Source organism: Mus pahari, chromosome 3 (assembly GCF_900095145.1).
Source record: "Mus pahari chromosome 3, PAHARI_EIJ_v1.1, whole genome shotgun sequence".
In the NCBI taxonomy this organism is placed as follows: domain Eukaryota; kingdom Metazoa; phylum Chordata; class Mammalia; order Rodentia; family Muridae; genus Mus; species Mus pahari.
The window spans coordinates 135,134,262-135,135,436 of record NC_034592.1 but is presented as its reverse complement, the minus strand read 5'-3'; positions in this window follow the sequence as shown (position 1 = coordinate 135,135,436).

Below are 1,175 nucleotides of genomic sequence, written 5' to 3'. Positions count from 1 at the left end.
AGGAGTTTGAGACCAGCTTAGATAAATAGAAAGACCCTGCCAAATAGATTGATAGGGAGGGAGGGAGGGAGGGAGGGAGGGAGAGAGAGAGAGAGAGAGAGAGAGAGAGAGAGAGGAGAGAAACGGGGTACTTTCCTCATCCTGGTGGATCCTGTAGTTCAACGTCGGGCCTGCATTCAGGAGATGATGATGCCGAGCTTTGGCGGTAGAGGGCGCCAGAGAGCACGGTGGGCAGAAAGTTACTTGCCTGTGTGTGTCCATCTAGTGATCATCACCCCAGCCGCAGCGCTGAGTAGTTGTCAGCGCCCTCGAGGCCCCCTGCAGTTCTCCCGGGGTAGAGGCTCCCCCACATTGAACCTCACATCAACAGATGCCCTCGTTCCATCGGCCACCGGCCTCAGTCCCTGCAGCTGCGGTTGTCCTGCCGCCCAGTAACTAAGAACAGCTGTGGCCGAGCACCCACGCAAGTTCTCCACATCCATTCTCCTAAGAAACCATCCCCCAGCACAGAGAAGCGCCCTGCTTCCTCTAAGGGAACTTTTATAGTTCCCTTTGTGTCTGTTACCTTCCTGTGTAAGCGTGATCTTTTTCTGTATTAATCAGACCCCGTTGTTGTTGTTGTTGTTGTTGTTGTTTTTCTTTGTTTTATTTCTTTTGGGGGAATACTAGAAGTTGAACCCAGGGTTTTGTACATGCTCGGCAAACACTCCATTTCTGACCCGCATTCCCTGTCCAATCAGCCCATTTAAACCACTGTGTAGTGACCCTGGGTTGGATACAGAAGGTTTCAGGATGCCCCACCTCCGGTGCTCCCAGTCTCCACCCACCTCAGGTGTCCCTCCTGCGCCATCCCGCACAATCATTGCCCTCAAATCTCATATGACTAATTCCTTCTTGGCATCTGTTCCTCGGATGACCCAAACACAAACGCTCCTCCCAAACACTGACACTCCTCCAGCGTCGGAGACACAATCTAGTGGGGCTCTGTGTACCCTGCTCCTCAGCTCAAGACCAGCTATTTTACAACACACCTCACTTCTCTCTCTGATCCAAACCTTCTTCAGTCATTGTGGCCTCCTTTAAGTTCAGACTGGCAAATCAGATTCCACCTCAAGGCTTCTGTGTGTGTGTGTGTGTGTGTGTGTGTGTGTGTGTGTGTGTGTGTGTGTGTGTGT